This window comes from Bacillus rossius (genome assembly GCF_032445375.1).
Source record: "Bacillus rossius redtenbacheri isolate Brsri chromosome 4 unlocalized genomic scaffold, Brsri_v3 Brsri_v3_scf4_1, whole genome shotgun sequence".
NCBI classification, from domain to species: domain Eukaryota; kingdom Metazoa; phylum Arthropoda; class Insecta; order Phasmatodea; family Bacillidae; genus Bacillus; species Bacillus rossius.
The window spans coordinates 12558057-12585416 of NW_026962010.1; positions in this window are offsets into that span (position 1 = coordinate 12558057).

The window sequence follows — 27360 nt, forward strand, 5'->3', positions numbered from 1 at the left end:
GTCCATACCGCGGCGGAAGGAGGTTGAGGACAGATGGTAGCAGAACTGCGCGGCTCGTCTCATCAGATCGTTCCTTCCTCCTACCATGATGACCCCCATACTTTGCGAAACCATCGGAATCCGTGATAAGAAGGGCCCGACATACGGACCCGTTTCATCCTCCTCTATCAAAGGGAAATCACTTGCGCTTCAAAAAATCATAACTAGGAATGATAAACGTTACTAGCCCCCCCTTCCTCCTTTTTCCACCAGGAGTCCTAACTATTTTTGCTTATTTTCGGACCCAGGGCTTTCATATAAAGCGAGTCTAGTGTATTGGGCCAATCTGATCTATATTGTGGCATTGTGAAAAAAATACAAACAAAAATGTGTTTTACTAACGTCACACATGCAGATAAATTAAGTGGTTTTAATTTATTTTATTTTGTCAATGTTAATGTGTTTTTTTTTCTTCATATAATAACGCTGCATCTGACAAAGCTTCAATTAATCAAGCAATAACCACTTGTCTGTTCTCGAACTATTTCCTTAGTGAGGTATATTGATAATTTTACCTCTAAGAAAACAAAACTTCAGAGATTTAAATAAATATTATAAACTTTTAATATTCAAAATAACATTTTTAATGAGTAGTATATAATAGCCGGTTCAACTACAGGAGTCCGCAAAAGGAAACGGAGGAACCGACCGCTATCTCCCTGAAATAGAACTATATATATGAAATATTGCGTCTGTTACACATAACTATAGACAAACCAAAAAAAATTAAAGTTCTAGTATCTGATCGTAGCAATGTATTTCAGACAAAAATATCATTTATTTACATTTGTCTAAATTTTCTTTAAAAAATTCTTAACGTGTAGCTGTATTCTTGTTTAAAAATTAACAAAAATGTTGAATATGCAATAGTGTATTCTAAAAATCCATCATTGAGTGAATGTTATATATATATATATAAAATAACTGTGGATGTAAGGTGATGCCTAATCGTTAGAGACCTGAAAAATTCGCGCGTTGATTTCGTGTTATGCTAAAATTCAAATAATTATACTTTAGTGCTGTTTCTGTCATTGGTTCACTGTTAATCTGAAGAAATGAGAGCCAATTAGAGATACTCACTCAAAGAAATGTTGAATCACAGGCCACCCAGTCGAGACGACTCACAAGTCAGCAGCCAATGAACAGTTGGCATTTGCCCGAGTGTGTAGAGGAAATTGGAGTTTATCATGGAGGTAATTGAACCCGCGAATTTTTCCGGTCTCTACTAATCGTGTGAAAACAACCCAAGTTAATGTTACAGACACAAGCGATGTTTGGTCAGGAACTCGGGGTCCAAGCAGCGACCCGACGGGCAGGCGAGGACTGTGGACATGTTCGACGGGGCTGCTTCCACGCAGGTCCCGCCACCGCTAATGACACCACACGCGTCTCCCCGCAGCACGTGGCTGGAGGGGGCGGGAGGGTGGTCTAATGGCCGGCTCGGGCGACGAGCGGGCCGCTCCGAAAACAAAAGCTCGAGGCGAGGAAAGCTCGGGTGTGACGTCACTGATCACGGATGTTGTGAGAGGAGGGGAGGGCGTGGCAGGGACGCAGCCAATCAGGGGTGTCGGCTTGTCTGTCAGCGACCCGCGAGCCCGTGTTGATCTAGCCTTTCGTGTCAAGACACAGACGCACAGTTGGTAGACACCTGCATTATCCCAGCTATTATTCTAAGACCAGCCAGAATATTTACCGTTACCTATTTGAATGATGATTTTACGTGTATTATAGGGCAAGAAACCGATATGTAGCTTAAAATAAAATATGATAATTGGCGTGTATTATTCCTGCAAAATTCTGATTGCTCATTAGATTGTAATAAGGTATTCCTGCACCAGAGATGGTTTTCTTGAAATTGGCGGCCGTCTGCACGAGAAGCCATTGTCCTATCTAACCGGACCATTCTGTACGCGTTTGCTTCCTCACTGAATGGCTCTTATTGGTGTGTTGACAGGGGACATGTATCTGTAATAAACTTAGCCAACCACGAAACACGGAAAATGCTAAAAAATTTTAACGTACAGCTGGTCCGAAAATCTTTTCACGAAAAATACATTTTTCTACCAATGTGAAATGTAATACTAATAGAAGTTTAAATATTACAGCAGCCAATAAGCAACTAACACTGACCAATTTATGCACTTAAGTGTGGATTATAGATTGTTACAAAAAAAGTACAAGAACTTTTCAGGATCTCATTTAAATCATTATAAATAAACAAATACAAGTTTCTTCTGTTATCCGGTTGGACTCCTTAAACTTGTGCAAAACATATTCCTTATTTTTTTCTCTTTTTAAAGCTGCCTTGTACTTTTCGTGATAAGATTTCCAGACCAGCTGCATATTTAAACGTATCATTTTCTGTGTTTCGTGGTTGGCTGGGTTTATTTCAGGTACATGTCTACTGTGAGCATACCAATAAGAGCCATCCAGCGCGGAAGAAATGCGTTCTCAATGTCTCCGTCAAATAGGGCAATGGCTTCTCTTTCAGACTGACGCCAATTAAAAGGCAACGATTACTAGCGCGGGCATAACTTTTTGCGGTCTAATGACATGAGATATCAGTTTATTTCGCGGTAAAATACATGCTCCTAATCATAGCTTATTAATATTGTAATTTATGATTATGTTTCTTCTGTTCACACACCTAATTCACTGTATATGAGAGGTATTTTTATAAGACGTCTGAATATTGCTCATAAGTATAAAGTTTTATATCATTTTACTACTGTCGACGAAAGGATGAATGAAAATTCGTTTGAATTTATGAAATACCATTTATATATCTGGTTCACTGTGAAAAATAAGCACAAATAAAAACAGCAGAACAGTGTTATGTGATACACTAAAAAAAAACTTTAGTACCATTAGAAAATAAGTTCTCATAACAATCAAATACATTGTTCATAAAAACATAATATCAGACATGAACAATTGTAACATGGTACCAAAACCCCAGCTATTTCTGCAATTTTATAAATTTTATCTGTATTTGTGGAACCAATTATCTTTCATAGTAGACCATAGGAAGGTTTTTTTATTATCAGCTAACCTTTCTATGTTCTTCTTTACCAAAACAATGACTTTATTCTCAAATATCTTTCAAACAGTTAAGTTCAAAACATATCTGATAACAAGTGATCAAGAATAATTAAAATCGTCAGAGTTGCCTAAATGGTATTTATCTAACAATGATTCCATGTGATTATAATCACCCCGTGTTTGGTATAAAACTCAATCATCACTTTAAACGGTTATCGTCACTGATTATGTAAGAAATATTTTATATCCCCCTTAACAGTTGACGACCTCATCGTTTTAGGTTTCTCACCACGTAAACCAATATCTTTACCTTTCCTAAAGACTCATATTTTTTTCAGCTTATACAGCAGGAAACTTTGGCATAAAATGCATGATGTTATGTCCTGAGTGTTATGTTTTCCTATAAAGTATAAACCAGGCAAAGGGGCTATGGTACACCTTTTGCAGAGGTTTCTTTTGGGGAGCTTGGAGGGGAAGGGGGGGGGGGAAGAGAGAAACTACTCGTGGAAAAAAAATGCCCAAAGACCAAAAAAAAAAAAAACATGAGGTAGTGTTAAGAGGAAAGTTTAAAACAATTTGGGAAGATTATCGAGGGAAGGAAATAAATTTCAACATAACTAATATTGTGGTATAATAATATAATATTAAAAATACCTTGCTACATTTTGGGAACTGACAATAATAACTAATAATTTCTGTTGCGCCCTTATGGCATCATTTTTCCTACCAACAGGCAGACTTTAAAAAGGAGTAAGGGGAAGCCTCAGCTCCACCTAAATGTCAGTGCGTGCCATTATCTGACGTCAAAAACATACTTATTCGGTTAAGCTGTCTCCTCCGAGGGTGATATTGCGAACGGGATATGAAGATATCGCGGGGTGGGGGGAAATTGTGACAGTAAGAAATGTTGATGTTTTAAAAGCCTGGACGTTAGTATTGGTATTGCCATGTTGTTTTGATAGCCCTTTAAATTGGGCTTTTTATGTCGGAAACTTCCGTCCTTGATTAATGAAATAATTAGGAAGAACGACACAGATTTTAAAGATATTTGTATCATTATAAGTTGATTTTTAAAATAATAATTTTCAAGACAAAATTATATATCAGGTTAGTAAATCTTATTGGTAAAATGCATTCACAAACCGAAGAATAAATAATTCTTAATTTTTATATGATTTCATTGTCACCTGAGAAAAGTTTTCTTAGCTGGTACATACTACGAAACATAATTTTTAAAAATGATTTGCATGCAGCATTGTCAGAAGAGATTTTACTTTATTACATTGAACGTAATTTTAAAATTATTTGTAGAGAAGTTTTGTTACAGACATTTATCATATGTATTACACAATAAAGATCAACTAATTACAAAAAATAAAAAAAATAATATTTTTAGCATGTTATCAGACTACAATGAGAACCAATAACTTTCACTGTTGTTAGGGGCATGCAATTTACGCGAAAAATTTTTTGAGACTAGCTGAGAGTAAAAATATTATAGCATCGTCTGTGTATTTCATTTAGGTACATATACTGTCAGAACACCAACCACAGTAACTCTTTGCGAAAGCAAACGCGTTATGAGTGGCCATGTCAAATAAGACAATGTCTTTCCTTTCAGATGGCGGCTAGTGACAGAGACGAAACTGCTGGTGCGGACATATACTTATTTCCATGAAATAGATCAGATCTTTAAAAAAAAAAAATATCTGCCCCAAAATATTACTCACAAAATACTTAAGAACTTTTGAATATGAATATTCTGTCTGAGAAAAAAAAGTTAAAGCTGTACACTAGAATATGTTTTGATAATTCTCAATACCTGGATGAGGTAATTTTTCTTTTTCCTTTCCCGGAACTTACTGTGAGTACGTTGTTACGAAAACAAAACACGATGACACGACCGAGATGTGATATAACTTTCAGGAAGGAAGTTATTTGAAGGAGGAGAGACGGGCTATAGAAACGATTTATTGATGAGGATCGCGTTTCGTACCCCCAGAACTTGATGTTGGAGTCGGACCTTTTGGGGGGGGGGGGAGGGTTTGGCATTTTGTTGAAAGTCTTCTCGTGGGGCTCACGAACATACCCAGGTCCCGTCTGGGAAAGAGATGAGGAGAATCGACGGACGTCTCGGGTATGTTATGAGGAGGGGGGGAAGAGAAAGGCTAGAGAAGTCATTTCGTGCCGAGTTGCAGAGCTAGCTGCATAAGGCGCGGTCCGTCCAACTTACCAATCCACTTTTCCAGCGTCGAAGAAGTTCAAACAGTGGGTTGAGGAAAAGGTAAAAGGTGGGGTTTGAAAGGGTGAAGACGAAAGAGGAGGGAAGAGTTTTTTTTTCCTTTTCTTTTCGGCTCGCCAGTGCAAGAAGTTTCGAGGTCCCGCCTGAAAGAAGAGAGAAGCGTCGCCATGCATCTAAATTCCAGTCAGTAGTAGCGCCGGGAACCCGAAAGGCGTCCGCTTTGTTATTCCCTACCTCGTCTTCATCGTTTCTGCATTTCCGCACACCTGCTACTGCCCTTTACATCTGACAAAGGTCCCGACACTCCGCGTGCCAAACACGTGAACAAATAATTCACGTAGGAGGAAATGTGAAGGTAAAGGCTATGGCAGCTACATCCTAATGTATTTCAGAATGATCGTTTTTGTAGCTCAGCAGTAAAAACCACACAAGGACCCAACATTAAATAATAAGCTAATCATATAATATTGATTTATGCTCAAACTTTAGTAAATGTAAAAATAAATTTTGTTCAACAAACTAACGCAAATAAAATTTCAAAAATGATGGATTATTTAATTTGCTTGTGTATTACTTCCTCGAAAGAAAATTCTACGCATTTATTATAAAAGCCAAAAAATAAATTATAAAGCACACACACACACACACAGATATATATATATATATATATGTATAGGCCGCAAGTGTATTTTTAATAGTGATTTGTTAGAATTGTTAGCGTTATCCATTTGATTACATGAGAAAAACCCTGGAAAATGTATGTGAAACATTTTACTTTTTTTTGTACATGGCATTCGGTACGAGTGATATCTTGAATGGAACGGAATTCGAATAAAGGACATGTGTCTTTCTATGACATGTGATGAATTTCTTCAGCTATTGTCATCTTCCTGGAATGGATATTATTATTTTTAAGATCATTTTCGTCATCGTAACATTGTTCATAATTATTTAATCACGCTGTTTCCATCGTTATGGTCTCAGGGCTTCATTACAGCAATCGATCTTGCCAGCTTTAGGTGCTTTCATCACAGTCTTTGATTTTGTCACCAACCTCAGAGTCACAGTCGCCATCATCGTAGAAGTCAACGTCTTCATTCAAATTGCTGTAAGAATTTGAAATCTCAGTAGTCGACGCTTCTTCATCTTCTTCAGGCTTCCTTTTTTAAGAGTACATAATTTTTACAAAGTACGGAGGATCTACTCGAATTCGGCTTGAATGTATTCTCACTTTTTATGTTAAGGATTCAGTGTCTTCATTCTTCAATAAATTATAATTGTCCTTCAATTTAAGTTGTTTGTTGTTATCGGAAGAGTTATGAACATAATCTCGTTCAAGACAAGGATAATTATTGACGCAATGCAGAACACTCTTCTTTAGAACAGTAGCTCCAGCGTTGTCCTCTAGGTTGTAAGCAGGCTTGGTGTTACAAATTCTGTCAAGTCTTTTTTAAGATATCTATTCGCATAAACGACTTGCTACAACAAACACAACTTAACATGTGGCGTAGTGGATTTTTAACACAGTCATTCTTCTGTTGTTGACTACCATTATTTCTTCAGATAAATTTCTTGCAGCAAAACTTACACGTGTGTCCTTTCGATACAGCCGTAGAAAACGAACAGGGATCTATAATATTTACCGAGACTAAAAGCAGATGTTAACTGAGAGTTTTAAATTGTAACCATTCATTTAAATGTATTTTTTAATAGTTGGTGTTCCGTTGAAGTAAACATTTTTATTTTTATTTTATGTGGTATTTGGAATGCTCACTAACAATAGCAAAAGAAGTAAGACTTCGCTAGACATCGAGGAGAAGGTAGTTTGTCTTGCATGATAGTGTTTCTAAGATGTCTCAAGACATATTATTTGACTGAGTAATAGTTTTTTGTTTGATTCGGCCAATCAAAAATATTTTTTGTGATATTTTGGTACTATAAATTCGGAATTTAATAAAACTTAAGATAAAATTGTGGGACTCATTTAGTAAAAACCATTTTCGTGCAGATATCAATTTCTCAGAAATAATCATAAGCACTCGGAGAATATCAGCAGAAGTCTCAACAAGAATGATATGGAGCACACCAAGAAAACCATCAAAATATTGCCATGAATAATCCGGAGCACACTGAGAAAACTAATTCACGTTTCTCTTAATATCTGAAAATTACATAAATTATAAAAAAATAATGAAAATGAATAAAAATTACAAAAAAAAATTCTGGCTTTTACTAGAAGTCTATCCTAGCTCAACAGTAGAGAAGTTCACAAGCTGACAGAAGCTGTTTGTGTAATTTTTATTAATTTTATTTTTAAGGATTTTTTGGTCCTTCAATGAGCGTAAAACATGTTCTGTTGGTCTAAATGTTTCTAACTGATTTTATCGATACTTTAGGCCTGATAGTTTGAAGACTTTGTTTTGAATGCTTGAAATATATTTAATTAGCTATCGACGAAGAAGGTCTTGAGTTTCGAAAATGTCTGATCTATACGTCTGACATTGTTCATGACCTGGACTCGTGGTTCAAAGACTCTTGGCCTATGCGTACAGCATTGTACATGAACTGGTTGCAATGTATTTCAAGCATCGTTAAAAATAGACTACCATGTTAGGCAGAGTGACAAAGATTTATTTTATCGGACAAATATCTTGAATAAATTTTTTTCGTAGTGTGAATGATTAATAATCTCGACGAAAGGTAACAGGAAACAGAATTTAAAATTTTATTGTAAGCCTTAGTTATACTTATCACTGTCTGATAATAAACCAATGACGGGAATCTATCGTGTCAACCATTATTTTAATTAGTGAAACTGATTGATGAATTTTGGTTTTCGAATTTATAGGTCAATAAATACAAATTCCCAAGAAGGTGTCCAAATTTCAAGATGGCGGGTGTCACAGTAATTAATTATTACTGCATTATAGATGACAAACATTAAACTAATATGGTGTCCACATACTCTGGTGGACGATTATGTACTATGTAACACTAGCGCACCTAGTAACCAGTATTAAAAAACAGATGGTGGTGACGTCCTCTAGCAGGCGATGTGTGTTAACTAGCGCTCCTGGTAGCGAGTACTGAAAACACGATGGCGGTTCTGTCTCCAAAAGACGATTCTATTATTCTTTCAAAATATAAAAAAAATACAAGTCCGAATATGTGTGTTATTTTATTATATAGGCTACATTACTTAATTCTCAGTCTGGTAAATGTCTCGATGGCTGCGCGATCAAAGTCGTATGTTGTCCGACCTAGAGGTCAGAGCTGCGTTGGTTCCAAACACAGCGCTTTTAATGTATTTTGCATAAAAATTAAATTCAATATGTCGATAATGACCATATCAGCTCTAGTAAGTAATGGAACATCGACCTTATGTGATGAGACGGAGCTATGCTGGCGTTCTCTAGGAGTAAACAGAGTAAATAAAGATATCGGTATCCAAGATAGGGCCTGAAGCACAACAGAAAAAAACAATATGGCGGCCGTGACATCGTCCAAGTGGGTGGCCTCGAGCAGTCGAATAGAAAATGGTGGTCATTTTGTCAGTATCAAAAAATGGCTGTGAAATAAGATAAAAGATGGTGGTCATGTTATTAGAATTCAATATGATGGATCCAAGATGGCCGTCCTGTTCAAGGTAAAGGTCAAAGTTCTAGGTCAATGTCATGTTCAAAGGTCCAAGTCACAGGTCAGGCCAAGGTCGAAGTCAAAAGTCAATTAACAGTTGAAGCTCAAAGGTCAAGATCAAAGGTCAGATCAGGGTAAAAGGTCAGTTCAAGGTCAAACGTCAAAGTTCAATGGTCAAGGTCAAAGGTATAGGTCAGGTTCTTCCAATATGGCCGCCGTACCGTCGGAATATAAGATGACGGGCGTAACGAAACGTGCAACGTTTCCTAGAATCCAAGATGGTGGCCGTAAGACGAAATGTGCAACCTTTGATTGAAATAATATATTATTATTTGATTCATTAATATTTTTATAAATTTGAAAATTCTTCCTGATTTTCTATCATAAAATTTACGGATTGTGAAGATGGCGGCCGCAAACGAAAAATGCAACAGTTAAATGTTCATTTAAGATGGCGGTCATGACATTCTAATTGAGAAGGTCACATGGTCGACGGCTTAGAGCTTGCACATTAAGTATTTAAGCATTTTTTTAATTAATTTTTTAGCCATTGTCATTTTTGGTACTAAAACGGGAATTTTTTCCTCAAAACGGGAATTTTTCCCTTTGAGATAGGGAATAAAGCGGTCGGCTTCATGGCTCCACAGCCAGAAGCCAATCCCAAGAGCCCCTTTTCTATACTACTACATAAATTTGTTATATTTCTTTATTATTTTAGAAAATACATGCAATATAACCTACTCAAAATGAAACATGTTAAATGCAGCGTATTATCAGAAGTTAAAACAAGTTGTGTTTTATATTTTTTGTAATTGCTTTCTTAAAAGACAGGGTACTTTTCTCATTTTAATAAATGAAGGAAAATGTAATGTTACTGAGACAAAATAAGCCAGTAAAGAATAATATAAAGAACACAAATTCCAAATGAAAAGTATGTGAAAGTATCTTGTTATGTGTAAAAATGTGAAAGAAACCGGGAGAAAATAATAACGAGTCAACGCTGCTTACATCAATTTGCCCTTTTCTCTCCCTGAGAAGTGGGTGGTTGATAATAGGAACAATATGATAGTATTTGTTATACCAAAATATGTTGAAACTGATATCTTAAAATGCACGACCTTCATGACTAACGTTAGATCCTATGCTTACAAATTTGTGCACTTTTATTATTAATGAAAAGCTTTCCTTGCTTATATCTTAAAAATATTTTAACAAAATATTGACAGAAATTCATAAACAGTCAGTAAAATATAAACATCACCCATCCAGCAAGATTGAATTCTAAGACGCGTTTAAAATTTTAAAATATTATTGACAATATTTAGCCTTAAAAATAATTTTCATAAATATTTTAACATTTTTTATAACTTGTATGGTTTATGATAGATTGTTCTGAAATTACATTAAAGATTATAGGAATATATATATATATATATATATATATATATATAGTCATTCTGAAATAAATAACATTTCATTTACAAGTAATTGCAGCAGAAAACCTTTATTTTTTATTTTTTATTTATTATAAAATTTGCAAGTTATTAATTATTTCACTTCAGTTTATTCGGAAAAAAGCCTCGCCTATTAAGCGAAAATACATTTTTTTGAACATATCTTGGTTACACTTTCGATACAAACAAATTTTATGGTTAGGTAATATGAAATGGATGAAATTACATAACTTAAAATTTAGTGTTTTTTTTTGCGATACAATTATAATTACTAAACAAATATATTTCTGTTAAAGCTATATAAACAATATGAGACAATCGTGAAAAATAATTCGTGTTACATTTGCCAAATTTAGTACTGAGGGAAGCAAATGACTGCGTGATAATTTTAGTTTAAGTTACGCAAGAATAAACTAACTTTTATGTTATTAGAACATAGTAGTATAGTTTGGTTCCACCTGGGACAGGGTTCAGGGTGAGGAGCGAGTGGACGGAGGCCATCTTGGATTTCTGACGTCACGGTGGCCATCTTTGATAACCTTGAACTTTGACCTTGACATTGAACTTTGACCTTCAAATTCGCCAAAATTTGCCCAAAATTCCTCAAAATTAACATAATTTCCATTTTTTTGGAAAAGACACCGCCAAAAATTCTCAAAAAATTCCACAATTCAAAAATTTGAATTTCAAAAACCTCAAAATACGTTTTGCCTTAGAAAGAACAGAATGTCCTAAAATAGGCTTAAGCATTAATGTCTAAAGCCTCTGATAAGCCTTTGACGTAATCTAGGATTATGACCGCCATTTTAAATAATGATGTCACCATTGCAATTTCCGTTATGGCCACCATCTTGAAAATTCGTAATTTTTATGTTAGAATATCTTGAAAAAAAATTTTAATTTATAAAAAAAAATTAAAATTAATAATAAATATCTAATAAAAATTTATTTAAAAAAATTAAATATAAACTTACACCATGGAGCTCTGAGTCCTCGGTTCAGACCCGGCGACGTCAAAAAAAATGTCGATCGATCCTTCCTCCAAAGAAGCCACCCGCAGACTAACCTCCCACCACTAATCCAAAGGTATATATCGTCAGCTGGTATGACGTCACATCCGCCATATTGTCTTCGTCCGCCGGAGGCCACCATATTGTTTTCGTCTGTAGAGTGCTATGATGCCATGTTTGATTATTACCTGCTAGAGCGCATTAATCATTTATTATTAATGTGACACCCGCCATCTTGTCATTAGGCCCCATCTAGGAATTGTGTAATAATTTAGCTAGAAATTCGGAAAAAATTCCAAAAAAACACAAAAACAATTTACAATCAAATAAAAATTGATTCGATCGGTTCCTGTCCTTAGTTAAATACTTGATCGATGCAATATTGTTTAATTTTATGTAAAAAATAATAATTTCAATAAATCATGTTCAAAATCCTAAAAGAGACTTAAAATCCTCTGCTACCTGCCTTCAGTAAGCTGTTATGATCGCCATTTTGGAAATTTGTATTTGTTTACCCATAAATTTGGAAAAAATTCTAATATTCATCGAAAAAATTAATTAATTAACTGATTGAATCGATGGTTGGGCAATGCACAAAATGAAGTAATTTCAGGCAATGCTTTCAGGTTCGAGAAATAAATTACATGTTTTTTTACAAATATAAATTTTATTACATAAATTCTACACTACTACAAGTACAAAAAACACAGGAAATTTACATAAGTCTTGAGAAAATCTCGATTTCTGCATCTGCTACCCACGAATTAAATCAAGGTGGAAAGACCCACCACTTGACAAAAGATCGTCCATTTCTAAGTTTTATAATTTTCTCCACCAAGTACGTATCGGGATACAATATAGGCTGAATCTATTCGGCATAGAAGCCGCCACGAATAGGTTTGTGGTCAAAATCTTCGAGGTAGTGGGTCCTAGGCTCCGATTCACGAACATGTGTCACACGGAATAGTTCAGGTCTCCAGTTCGCAGTGAAAACTTTCTCGAAGTTGCCTTTCTGCTTGGAGATTCGCACAATGTCACCGATGTTAGCTTTAAGCTTTCGTGGATCTTCCTTTTTTGTGTTGGAAAACACTGTTCGAAGTAGACGATTGTTCGTTATGTCCTTTTGCTTCATTTTCGTGGTAGAATGCACTGTAGAATTGTATTCACTCACAATTTTCGGCAAGATGTCAAGCCACTTGTAATTTCCATTAACCGTGAACTGTCGCCACATCTTGGAATGCAAAGATCTTTTAAAACTTTCGACAACGGAGGCTTTGACATTACTAAATGTAGAGAAGTGTTTGATGCCATACTTCTTCATCAAAGCTTTGAAGGTTGCATTGTAGAATTCTTTCCCGAGATCCGTTTGCAGGTACGACGGAACACGTCCATTACACTAAATATTGTCAATGGCCTTGGCTACTTCAGTTGCAGTCTTTGATTTTATAGGTCTAGCCCAAGCGAACTAGTTATAAACATCGATGACTGTCAACATGTACTTAAAACCTTTATTCAATCTGGAATATGGTATCATCTCAACAAGGTCCGCCTGGAATAAATAATCAATTACGTGAACTATGACTTTACGACAAAGGAATTTTCACCTAGCAGTTCGTGAGCGATTCCGTTTCTACTCGTTGTATGTAGCCGGCTTCCCTCAGTTCTTCGAGTATGGAGACTATTTCGTTGGTTTGCAAATAGTTTCCTGCACCAAGTAAAGCATGAAGAAGTCTAAGGCGATCAACTAATTCATTGAGGTCGTCCCAATACACATAGGCAAAGTTTTGACCACTTTCTAGCTTTTTTAAACCTTCACCATGTATTGTTAGTTCACTGAAGGGATTAACGAGAATGTCGATTTTTCCATGATCTTCGTCTTTGTATACGCCACTATCTGGATCTTTATAGCGAAAATGTGCATGAGTTATTTCCAGAAGTTTTTGTACTGTTGCAAATCCTCGTCAGAATAACTTTTAGGCTCCCGGCGAAACAGCAATTTGTACAGATCCAGAGTCCCACGCGTTTTGAACACTTCTATGTGCTTAATATTTCCTGGTAGAAAGTCTATTTCTTTAGCACCAAGGAACCTTTTATTATGTTTTCTGTACACTCCATAGGTCGTGTCATTATTCCGACTCGTAAACGATATCAGGTATGGTCGATCCAGTGCATTAACTTGGTGTCCCTTTTTCGGTAAATTTTTCTTGTACATGGACTCTGTACTCGTTAAGTCCTCTTCTTCTCGATCTGGTTCATAATTTCTCTTCTTTACAGTTGACATTTGATCTTCTAATTCTGCCTTCGCAGTGATGGTTGGTTATTCCTTATTTTTAAGTTTGACACGACTAGTGATTGGCTTAAATATCTCTTCATTTTCCATCTCACGCGCAAGTCTGGTTCTTCTAGCAAGTAGATATTTTTCACGGACAGGCTGTATGGCACGATGAAGGTCACTGGCCAAGTCCGACATTGTACTGGCTAAAAACATATTACAAGATCTCCTTTTATACTTTTTTAATTCGTTCGCAGAAACTTCTTTCTTGTGTTTGGCTAAATCCGAATTTGTTGACAAGTGAGTTATTGATGCATTCAGATTAATTTGGAAAGTCCTCAAATCGTCACGTCTTTGTGCATTCGATACTTCGATCATGTCGCGAATTCGAGAATCCAAGGCTTCCAGGCGCAGGTCAATGGCAACGAGTTACTCTAGTAATTCATTTTTCACACTTTCTACCTTTTGACCATGTAGCAAAAAATATTTGCGAATATCGACGTCGTGCGACTCGAAAAGAGTATGTAAGTCACTACTTCTGCTGCTATGACCAAATTTCGAAATGCTATGGTTCATGATTGACGATTAACTGATCGAAACCTTGTTTGTACCGGCCCTTATATAGAGCCCAGTCATTTACCATAACTAGGAATCCGTGCTCGTATTTCCAACACAAGGAGCACATGTCTTTGAATTCCTGGAATGTCATGTCGGTGTTTACTTGGCAGTCAGAAGCTTGACGTAAATTAAGTTCATCCATACGAAAAAGTACTATGACGTTCGCGTTGTCACGTACCAGATGCTTGGGAATACGACTGTACATATGACATAGGTAAATACAGTCCACTTTGGCGTGCCTGCCCATTGAAAAGTACTCTTGTAATATTCCTTGCTTCTTGCACACGAAATCGTCAAAAATAAACACGGAATTGGCTATTGCTTCGCCAGAAGGCACCATATCCGCATTTTCATTAAACGGAAATATCTCTAGACCGTCCACCGATCGTAGAATCGTTGCCAGAAGCTGGTACTTTGGCTGTAGCAACGATTTGGATAATAGGTACACATTTTCGAACCTAAGACCGTTTGGTTCCTGTAATAAACTCAGTAGAACGCACCTTTTGCCACAGTTGGACGGACCTGTCATAATGCATCGTACGGCAGAAGGCAACAGTAAGCCATGCCATGATTCGCGCGCACAAGCTTTGTCGTCTCGTGTTATGCGCACGGGCATACACACTTCTTGCTTGACGAATTGCATTGTATAAATGAATTGAATTGAATTGAATTGTATAAAAGACACACATTTATAATTTCTGGTCAGTTGTGCGTAATGACTCGAAGAGGTAAGAACAAAAAACACACATCAGTGCAGGACTCGTGAACTCGCTGATAAACAATCTACATTTCGAGCTACACATTCCCGGCTACAGGTTCTGCGGCCCCGGCAATAAACTAGCAAAAAGGTTAGCTCGTGGTGACGTGGGCATTAATTCTCTCGACGAAAAGTGCAAGCAGTACAATATTGTCTATTCACTCAGCAAGGATCTGGAATACAGGGACCGAGCCGACGATATATTGGCAAAGGAAGCCGAAGATATAAGTAAATCATTGAATGCGGGACTAGGAGAGAAAATCGCGGCTTGAGGCGTTTCCAAAATCATGAAGGTCAAGAAGAAATTTGGAATGGGTGCTCGGCGAGCCTTGTAATGTTGCGGAGCCGGAATTTAAATACATGGGAGCTTCCTGTGCGCATTATTTGTAAATTTAATATTTTTGTCTAAGTTTTGCTTGACGCCAGCAAAGGTTGGAATTTGTTCTTAATTTTTTTTGGTAACGTATTTAATCTTTAAATTTTATGCTCAAATATGTTATAGTTGTATGTTTTATAATTGTATAAATGTACGTTCCGGGTAGGGAATATAGGAAAAATATCGTAGGAAGTAATGGTATTTATATGGAGTGTGGCAATGAAGTTGGACATAGTATAATCTCATCTACTATATAAGGAATTTATGTATTGCCTAATACGTTATTGTAATTGGATCAACTTATTTATGCGACGTGTTTAACGTCATGTAATGTTTTTCTCAGAACATGTCATATGTATGGCAAAGTTAGTATTTTTTTTTTTAAGGAAAATAAACTTTAGATGCTTATCTTTATTTCGGTTGTAGATTTTCTTAGCTGTACCAAAATGACCCTATCTCTTATTTTCTGCGGTAAAGAATTTTTTAAAGCTTTTGAATTAATTTTAATAATAACATTTTGTAGTATTTTCTTTAAGTCTGCTCCCATTCTGATTTGTGGGTTTTAGACATGGTTTTGGCTCTGGAACTGTTAGTATTTTGGGCAGAGCTATTTTTCTGCATTTAGATATTTTTTTTATACACGTTAGTACCCAGCTGGGGGCGGGTATTGTGACATTAAGCTGAAAGTGATGAGCTAAGGTTGCATTATGCTCATAAATGCTACACTCTTTGAATTAATTTTTATTTTAATTTTCGCGTGCTTTTATTTTGTACTCCAGCAAAGCATGAAATATTGAGGATTTTTGTTTGTTTTTATTTTCACGAAGTTAATTTTGTCAAATTTCCAACCTCTTCTATATACCTTATTAATGCCTTCTTTTTAACGTAAGATGAAATTCTTTTTTTAATTATATATATTTTTCTGGAAGAAAACAAAATACGGAAATTCATACTTGAAAAAAAAAAGAGAAATAATTTAGTGTCTTTCATCGCTAATGGAAACAAAGTGTACACAATTTTTGTTTGATTACGAACGACGCGTGTGCGACTGGAAAAAGGTTTCGACGTCAATGGGGGAGCGGACAGCTGCTAGCGCGAGGGGGATCTGGTGTAAAGAGGACAAAGTGGAACTGGGAGCGATGAGGTCGGGAGGAAATGAAGGGAATAAAGAACAGCTTCGACGGATTGGGTGGGGGGGAGAGAGAGAGAGAGAGGCAGGCAGCAGTTGCAAATTAGGCAAATCCCCTAAACGGTGGCACGCAGCGGCTCTGGAGCATGTTCGGGTCAACACCGAGATCGGCAAACACAGCCAGCGTGCGGCTGCAGATTTCACTTGCCAATCGGCACCGAGGAAAGATTTCAACGCGTTACTGGCTTTGCGGAGGCAAACCTTCCCTTATGGAGAGGGGGGAGTGAAAAAACGTGATATCCGCAAGATTTTCACTAAACACGTAGATTCTGAAGAAAATAAAAGTTGTTTGGCTAGGTTTTATAACGTTAGAAAATATATAAATTATCTTAATAATTTATTTTATACCATTCTCTATCCCACAATATCATGTTCAAAATTTATTTACTACGTTCAAATTTGAAATCTCTTTCTGCGCTCGTATAAAGCTAAATGTTAAAAAAACTTTTACGAACTTGTTTACCAACTAGTATCATACTACTGGGGTGGTTGTAGAAGTGTAAAAAGAATGCGTACCATATGAACGCTGAATGATGACAAAACGAATTCTATTTATATATAAACATTACAGAGGAAATTGCAGAGTTACCAGTCTTTTATATCACCTTCCATATGGTAAAACAAAACTTATTTACGAACTTACTTCTGAATTGGCTTAGTTTACTTGACAAGGAAAATATTTAAAAAAACAAAACAAAAAAAAAACATGGGTTTTAAGATGTTTGTGTGTATATAAGTACTTTTCCTTTTCTAGTAAATGTTGTATTACCTGACAAGAGCTACATCATTTAAATTAACAATCTGTAGGTCATTAATAGTAGAATAGACTTTAAAATAAGTTCCAATAAATAGTTTTAAAGTGTAAATAACACAACCATACTTTTTGGTGAGTGATAATAAATATTACTATTAAACTTATTCTCCGAAAACTTTTATACATGTTAAACTATTATTGTATATTTATATGCGTCGATTCACTGCATGATAAAAAAAATATCTACCTCAAAGGCCCCTGACTTAAGATATCATGTTACGGGTCAAAATCACAAGTTTAGTAGTATGGAACCACCGGATATTAGTTCACTGTATCTTTTTTTGTAAGTGGAACTGAAGTAATCTTCTAAAGTTACTTATAATTTTATATACAAGCAACTCTAAATGCTCCAAAGATATGTTCGCAGCTATACTAGCTTTTTATTCTTGCCCGGGCATTAATGCTTTGTGTCGTCTCAGTAACTTCAATAGTTAAAATCATTTGTGAACCGTTCCCTTGAAATTTTTACAGCATGAGCTACTTGTTCACATTTATAAGAACAATAAAAAAATGAAGTCAAATTGTTGGATGTTCAATTATCTTTCCAGTGGTTTAGCAAAATATATACTTCTATAAAACAATAATCAAAAATTAAAATATGCACCAATTTTTATAAAGGGTGATTAGAAGTAAACTTTTTTTCATTCATGCAAAAACAACCATAGCTAAGTTTCGTACAAATTTACAATATTTTACTTTTTTTTTCTTGGGAACTTGTTTCCAAAGGAAACCTTTTGTAAAGTTAGAGGAAAACGTTGGCCCGGGTACAAACATTCCGTGGGTAATCGCCGCCGGGGCGAGCGAGGCGCCGGAGTGTCTGACCGGCGCATAAATAAACAAGCACGCCGCCCTCCCTGGACCACCACTCACGAGCTCTCTTCCAGGGGCGAGCCGAGGTCGTCCCGCGCCCCTGCAATCCCCGCGGGAGCCAGGGTGGTCGGCCCTCGGAGGTGTGGGGACTCTAAGAGGTGTGGATCCGAGTGGAAGTGGCCAGGTGAGCCTGCACCCTCCCACTTCCCTATCCCTCCCGCCCCTCGGGCGAGCGCTGATTTATCCCCGCGGGGCAAGGTGTCTGGACGAATGTCCCCACGTAACGCGGGCTTATCCCGGTGGGAGAAGTGAGTGCGGGGACTGAGCTCGTGAGAGACAGAGAGGGAGAGGTCTCTCCCATCAGGGACATTAGTAATTAATTAAAAGGAGCGACTCTCTTGCTAGCGAGCTTAAAAACCCCCCCAAGGACAGAGGAATGTGTAACCATACTCTCTCTCCTACCCGCTTGGCACAGCTCGACTGCATCAGCAAAGGTTGAATGGCTACTTTGAGGTCACTGCAATCGCTCTTCAGAGAGAAATGCTGATACACTTTTTTTCCCCCAACTCTTTAATCCTTTGGAAGAAAAAAAAGTGCTGACGAAAGTTATCAGAAGACTCTACCGCCGATGAGAAAGCTTTAAAAACCCTGCACTCTCAAGAATCAATAATTATGAATTACTTATTCAAGGGTCTTCTTTGTTGGGAGGGGAGGGCGGGTTATTTTGAAATGCTGTCTAAAAGTTTGACCCAGAATCCATAAAATGACTGATTGTTTGAAGGGAAGAGAAAATGTTTAATCCCTTCTTCGCAAGACATTAAATGAAAGTAATTTACTAAGATTCTTGTCTAATTACTGCTTCGTCTTTGAAATTGATAGGTGAATAGATCAGAGGTCCACCCAAGAAAAGCTCGAGATAGAAGATGCTTCATCCCGGTAACCCTTGTTAGTAATCTGATTCCATCCAGTAGATACTGGCGCGGTGGAATAAAATAATGGCTGCCAACATTTTCAGTATGTGTTCAAACACACTCACTTTCGGCAGTAATGCATTCCACCGCATGCACAAGAACTGCATGTGTTGCGTTTCACACCCGCCTGTGCTCTGCGGTCACTTCTTCGGGGTCAATGCGCGTTTTGCATTTTTGCATTGTCTATGCGTCATCATAGCTTCGTACTACTGCGATAACTCCTAATAGTTTTTATCTAAAATTTCTAAACGTAATAGAAGTCAGTCATCATCTCCTTCGTTTATTCCCTTATATTACAACTAATCTTATAAGTAAAATTTAAAGAAATATAATTTACAAGTTTAAACAAGTACAATTTTAAACAACTTTTTCGGTACGAAATTTGTGTAAACAACGGAAATGCACTATCGTATGCACACACCATTGATGAAATTTTAATGTGATGCTCGTTTCTGCTGTACCCACGTCATGATGTCGTCTAGATAACCGACAGCGTGTGACAGATTACCATCTATTTAATTGCTTTCGTGAGCATCGGGGACGTACCAAGCAAATCGATGTAACAAATACATCTTTGAGATAGCAAAACTATAATGGAATATATTTTATAAACTTTACTACTCACAAAAAGTAAAAAAAAAAAAATAAAATATGAAAATAGGATACCTATAATCGTTAATAATACAATCATTTAGTTCTAATATTATTGTGTGTACTTAGATTGGGATTACAGGTTTCGAAGTTAGATTACCACCATAGGAGAAATCTTAATTTACTTATTCGTATGCAATATATTTTGGCCTTTAAAACTATAAGTTATAAAAATTATAATATAACATAGGATTATTTAATTAACATTTTTTGTAATTACTTTTAATACGTAACTCAGTCCGTTGATTTTTTTTTACTTGGTAAGCATATAAAACTATTTTTGAATAAAAATAAAAATAAATCTTATAAACCCATTGGAAGTAATTTATAAGGAATGTAAGAATACATATTTACACACGAATAAGATGATGAGTTTATGTTTGCTTGTTTGTTAGCTTGTTTGTTTTATTATAAAAATCTACAATTAATTTTAGTCCGACCCTGATGAAATTTTGTGCACTTTTAAAACAGATGATATGTCACTAGTAGTATTTAAATGCCGGTCCGAGCACTGGAGTCTTATTGAGGGGCTGGAGACGAAGTCCGCTATATTGTATTGTGACGTTACGGCGGCTGTTTTGGGTGACCTTGACCTTCAAAATTTGCCAAATATGACTCAAAATGTGTTACAAATTGCCACAAATTTGCCCAAATCCACAAAAATTTCCAGTTTTATGTAAAAAAAAATTCTTCCAAAACATAGGTATAACAAAAATCAGAAAATCAAAAAATTAAAAATTTCGATGGAAAATACACCGCAAAAAAATTCAAAAATATAGGAAATCGAAAAACCTCCAAAGAATTTTGCCATAGAAAAAAAACAAAATGTTCTAAAAGTAACTTAAAACTCCTAAAAGCAAGTCACCAAAAGCCGCCGAGTTCATGACCTTGACAATTAGGATGTAATGGCCACCATTTTGAAATATGACATCATCGTTGTCATTTTCGTCACGATTGCCATCTTGAAAATCCGTACTTATTATGCAAGAAAATGAAGAAAAAATTTATATTTAATATTAAAGAAAATATATATAAATACATTACGCCATTAAGAAAACAGTGTGCCTTCTTGAAATTACGTAAATAAATCCCAATAAACTGGAAAACTTAAATTAAAATATTATTAAAAAATATTATTTAAAAAAAGGCTCTTAGTAATGGAGTACTCGGTTCAAACACAGTGGGGGCAAAACAATGGCAACGGATTTTTCCTCCATGGAAGCCACCGGCAGACTGACGTTCCACCACCAAATGCCAAGGTTAATATATCGCCAGCTAGTATGACATCACGTCCACCATTTTGTTTTCTTCTCCTGGAGTCCGCCATCTTGGATCCGAGACATTTAGTTTTCATCTGATTTAGGGTGCTACCGTCATGTTTGTTTAGTTTTTACCCGCTAGAGTGCAGTACATATTTATTATTGTAGCGCATACAATCTTGATATTTGGCCGCTATATTGGAAATATGTATTTATTTAGCTTTAAAATAAGGAAAAAATCCAAAATTAATTTTTAAAAAATTTGCAATTTATACACCGATTGATTAGATCCATTGCGGTGCTTGGGACGATACTTTATCGATGCAAAAATTTAAATTTTAATGTAAAATATTTTTTTTGAATAAATATGGTGAAAAGTCTTCAAATGAGTTTGAATTCCTTTACTATCAGTCTTCAGTAAACCGATGATGTTATATACTGACCACCATCATTGAATTTTCTAATTAATCTTAATATATATAAATCTCGTGTCACAATGTTTGTCCTCAATGGACTCCTAAACCACTTAACCGATTTCGATGAAAATTGGCATTTAGGTGTAATATTTTCCAACTTGAGAGATAGGATAGTTTTTATTTCGATTAATGGTCTTAATCTTATAATTTTAGAGTTTTCTAATGTGATGTATGTATGAGTTGGCATAAAATCACCACGGCAACGGCTGTAGCATTGTTGATGCTTCATTCGTCTCCATGGCAACGACTATTTCATTGTTAGTGTAGTCCTCATCACTCATTAAATACAGACCACCAATTTTTAGATATATACAGGTAAATAACTATACACTGGTAGAACAAAGTCGGTCGGGATTTGAAAGTGATATAAATTATTCAAATTAAGAGGACAATTACTAACTACATCTGATTTCTAAAAAGGTCCCCTTCACCAAGTCAACTGATTTCGATGAATATGGGCATTTATGTGTCATTTTTTCCAACTTGAGAGATAGGGTAGTTTTTATTTCGATCAATGGTCTTAAAAATTTATTATTAATAATAAACTGATCATCAATTTTGATTGGTGTTTAAGCCCGGGAAACAGTGGGCACTTCGTCTCCATGACAACGTTGCGTGCTCGAGAGTCGGGAAACCATCGGTGCTATTCGTTTTTTCTTCGGTACATTACAAAGCATTGTATTAAATTTTTGTCAAAATTAATTAATTTTCATTTTATTTCATTTATTATAACTGTAAATAAGAGATTTGGTCTCATTTCCCCCTCCCCCCCCCCCCAATTAATACAACCGTGCGAAGCCGGATCGGGCAGCTAGTAAACTATAAATTTGGAAAAAATTCCATAAATCACCAAAATAATTATTTATTAATTAGTTGATTAGTTCGATCTTTTATCGATCCAAAAATATAATTTGATATAAAAAAACATGAAAGTGTCGTGTTTGAGATATAAAACAACAAAATTATATAGGTCTATATAAGATTTATTACATAAATTATTCACTACTAAGAAAAAAAAACAATTACTAAAGTCCTTTGCGTTTCTCGATTTCTTCATTAAATAAAAGTGAGGTGGTAAGCCACACCATTTCACGTAGGATCAACTATTTCTGCGTTTGATAATATTCTCATCTAATAACGTATAGGGATACGTTTTAGATTGAATATCCTTGTCATAGATGCTGCCACGAAATGGCTTGTGGTCCAAATCTTTAAGATAGTAGGTCCTAGGCTCCGATTCACGAATGTGTCACACGGAAAAGTATGGGACTCCCATTCGCAGTGAAAAATTTCTCGAAGACATCTTTCTGCTTGGAGATTTACACAATATTTACACTTTCGTGGATATTTATTCTTTGTGTTGGAAAACACTGTTAGAAACAAGTGATCATCCTTTACAACTTTAGGCTTTATTTTCGTGGTAGAATGCACTGTTGAATTGTATTCGCTTATTAGTTTCGGCAAGATATCAAGCTACTTGTAATTTCCGTTAGCCGTGAACTATAGAGCCATCTCGATGCACAAAATTCTGTTAAACCTTTCGACAATAAAGGCTTTGACATTGCTAGATGTAGAGTAGTGTTTAATGCCATACTTCTTCATCGAAGCCTTGAAGGTCGAATTGTAGAATGTTTTGCAGAGATCAGTTTGCAGGTAAGGTAGTACACGACCATCTGGCAAAATATTGACCATGGCCTTGGATACGTCGGTTGCAGTCTTGGATTTCCTTGGTCTGGCACAACAGAACTTGCTATACATACACATCGAAGGCCATCAACATGTAATTGAAACCATTATTTAATCGGGAATATAGCATCATCTCAACAAGGTCCACCTAGAATAAATCATTAAGTCCACGCACTAAGACTTTGCAACGAAGGTATTTTCGTCTTGCAGGCGTATGAAGTTGGCGAGCGCTTCTGGTTTGTATGTAGCCCAATTATTTTGTTCTTTGAGTATGGAGACTTCTTCCTGGATGTGCGAATAGTTTCCTGCACTAAACGAAGCATTTATCAGGGTTAATAAGTGGAATAATTAGTTTGAGTAATCCCGATACAGATAGTCAAAGTTCCGGCCACTTTCTGGCTATTTAAACATTAACCATGTATTGCTAGTTCACTGAAGAGATTAGCGATAAAATTCGTCTTTTACCATGATCTTCGCCTTTTTATATATAGTGCTTTCCAGATCTTTATTGCGAAAAATTTGCATGAGTTATTTCCAGCAGTTTTTGTAGTCTTGCAAATCCACGTCAGAATAGACTCCCTGCAAACAGTAATTCGTTCAGCCCTGGAGTCGTGTGTATTTTGAACTCTCCTACGCACACCAAATTTCCTGGTAAGAAAACCTATTTTTAGCACCGAGGAACCCCTTAATATGTTTTCTGCGCACTCCATAGGTGATGTCATTATTCCGACTCGTGAAAGATCTCAAGTATGGCCTGACCATTGCATTAACTTGGTACCCTTGTTTCCATATTTTGTTCTTATGCATAGACTCTGTACTCTTAAAATCCTCTTCTTCCCGATATGGATCATATCTCCACTTCTTTACAGTTTCCATTTCATCATCAACTTCTGTCTTCACCGTGATGTGTAGCTCTTCGTTAAAAATCTATATATTTGTTTGTTATTAACTATTATTGTTACATTGCAACCTTTTTTTAATTTTTGGATTTGCTAACGTTAGTGACATCTGATTTTTTTCCCTTTAAAATCATATTATCTTCCAATGTTTTTTTTAACTATATTAAGTTTCTGACTAACTAGTTTTACTGTTATCTATAGGTATGTAATTGTCTGTAGTTGGAAGTTAATAAATTTTTAATGCTCATATGTCTCAATAATAATGCACATATAATTTTAAAATTATTTTGGTTTTTGAAATTTTTTGAGATTCATATGTTTGAAATGTTTATAATTTTATCATAAATATATAATGGATTAGAGAAGAACTCATTTTCCAACATTTGTATGTATATTAAATAATTTTTATTTTTATTTGTACAAAAATAATACTAGTCGGTTCGTACTCAGATTGGTTACTTTTCAAAATGTATATACGTTTATGTTTGACTTTCCACTGAATAAGAAAGAATTTAAGTACCATATATTTGAAAAGTGTTACACATTAAATGATAAATATAAATCTGTTCTATAAATCTAATGGTGGGTAAAAAAAATGAACAGGCCCGCATATCAAAAGATATTTTTTCCTGCTTGTGTTTTGGTCGTCTATCGGCTTTAACTTGCAAAAAGCTTCATCAGCCGTATCCCCGATCAATAATCTCTTAATTCCGCAGCGCTATTACCATCAGCGAGCAATTTATTTTCGCTAGGAAACCCAATTCGCTTTGAAACGCCATAATTTTGTGAAATGTAAACATGATTAAACGGATTACGAGCGATTTTGCGCGCAGTTCGTTCTCACGCCTATAGCTGCCGAAAAAAATCCGTTTATCGATCAGTTTCAATTCATCCAGCCAGGAAATAATGCGGCGGCTAAGGGATAAATCTGAGCATTGTGTTGAAATTCAATTAATATTGGATTTGGGCCAAGTTTAAATTTTTCAACTATCCAATTTCGATTCGGGATACGTACACATGAATAACCGTCGATTTATGCGTATTGTTGAGAGACAAAGTGAATATTTTCATTAGAATATTCTAGTTTTGTGAAACTTCTAGAAATGTATAAGAGGAATTTTTAAATAAATATTAATCATACTGCTTGGATAAGAGATCATTTTAATTGGTATGCATTATTTTTGATTATTTGAAGCGTCGTTAGTAAAAAACAAAATATTGATTTGAGTTAAATTTATTTAAAATCTCATAAGAATAAATTTTTAAATAAGTATTTTACAATATATTAAATGTTTTGCGACATGAATTAAGGCCCTTAACGTTCTAAGATACGACTATATTATATTTAGAAAATTCTATTTATTGTGTAATTATGATTGTAGATTAATTTTATATATATTGCAAATGTAAAACAAATCGAATGTTTACTATAGATATCTAACTTTTGTAGCCAGACTTATTAAATAATTCTTGGCTTATAATTTCACGAGTCTGTTGAAAAATATGTGGTTATCGTGGTTTAAACGTAACTCTTATATTAAACAAAATTTATTTAAATTGTCTTTTTTTGAATGGTACTCGTGAAAATTTACTACTTAAATACTTTTAATTATTAAGTTTACTACACATCATTAAAGAATTTAATTTTGAGCGAAATGGTAAAGTTCATGTCCAAAGCTGCTTATCGCTGCTTCCTATATTATGGGACCAGGAGCATATTTGAGGTATGATTAAAGGCTATACGTTTAAAGAGTTTTACTGACAAAAATTAAATCAATCTTCAGCTAGTAAGAGCAACAAAATATTTTTTTTATGGATATTTAGATACAATTCCGTGAATTTACTGATTCCTAAACAAAGTGGTCATTAACTTGTGTAATAGTTTAATTTAACTAGTTGATTCAATATTTATAAAGAATATTTTGTTATTATTTTAGTAAGTTTCCCCCATACACATGTTAAAACAGAGTAGGGTAGACTGGGTACAGTTGTGACAATTGTGGTTTGTTCGCCAATAATTCTGTTGATTTATCAGTTAGCTGGGAAAAAAGTAACACGAATTGTAATTTGTTTATTTGTCTACGTAAAAGTACTAATAAATTGTCTTTAAATACGCTGTATTAGACAAAGGATGAAATTAAAAAAAAAGGAGAGTGTCACAACTGACCACACCCCAAGGACGGTTGTGACAGTGGTTGGGGTCGGTAGTGACCGGCATAAACATACAGCAAAATGGTTTATAGTTACTTTCATTGTTAGAAATATGTACCATAACAAAACATAAACTTCTTCTAAACAAAGTTAACATTCATATAGCAAGTGAACTAAAATCTGACATAACTTTTGTTCTTATTATTAATAAGGCACTGTAACAACTATTATTGTAACAGTCTTCTTAGGATCAGAACGTTAACAAAACTTAAATTTACCCTAGGTGACTGTAAAAAGTTCTACTATAATTTAAATAATAATAATAGTTTAAAATAAAAATAAATTAAAAATAATAAATGATTCTAAACTGAGATCTAGTCAGATTCATCATCACAGATGCGACAAATGTATTAGTGACTATTACCTGCGCACTCTACGTGGAACCAGAGTCCACATGTTCCTTGGCACTTGATCTAATTTTTGCCAGCCCTACTTTCAGAATATGCGCCTACACAAACTATTAAGAAATAGTCTTCTTCATCGGATGACGATTGTAAAGTCTTTCTTTTCTTGGCATTGGTTTTTCCTTTTCCTTTCCCTTTATTATTTCGTTTTAGTTCAGTTAGATTTTTCTTTACCTGCTTAGTCTTGAAACGTTTTTATTTTTCTTCGTGTTCTGGGCATCTAAAAAAAAAAGAATATATATGTCACAACCGTACCCAACGCACAATTTCTAAAACAAAAAAACGCCATGATGAACCAAACAATCTACATAAAAAGTAATCACTCGTAGTTAACTGCTAATGTTCAACTTATAACAAGAAAAAATACGAGGTTATCTATCGGTATATAAAAAAAAACAATTATTGAAAGAAATCAATCAAAGAAACTTACTTTTGACTGTTGAAAAGCAATGTAGGCTACTGCTTAGGTTAATGTCGCGCGCTGACCTACGCAATCCTAGGGAACTTGTTCACACTTGCACGCCGCGCCTCTCTTCCCATATAC